Genomic DNA, 320 nt, shown 5'->3' on the forward strand with positions numbered 1-320 from the left:
ACAAGGGGCATAAAGAATAATTATGATTTGTAACAATACATATGCTAGTAATATTGATTTGGTCAACATATCTCAATGTTCAACCCCCAAAATATATATGATCGATTTTGATTCAATAAATAAAATAAATTAAATTTTAAAAAATGGTGCTTTGAAAATTGAAAGGTCTTATAAATAAGCCTCAGAATCAAGGTCCCTCTAAACTTGTCCTGTCTTCCCCACCAAGCACTGGGGGGGTACTTTCTCTGAGATTTCCCCGTCTGACTAAGAAAGCATCTTTCCAAAAGAAATGCAATTTTCTTAACATCCCCTCCCTAGGA

The sequence above is a fragment of the Galeopterus variegatus genome, unplaced genomic scaffold, assembly GCF_000696425.1.
Source record: "Galeopterus variegatus unplaced genomic scaffold, G_variegatus-3.0.2 Scaffold13999, whole genome shotgun sequence".
Lineage (NCBI taxonomy): Eukaryota > Metazoa > Chordata > Mammalia > Dermoptera > Cynocephalidae > Galeopterus > Galeopterus variegatus.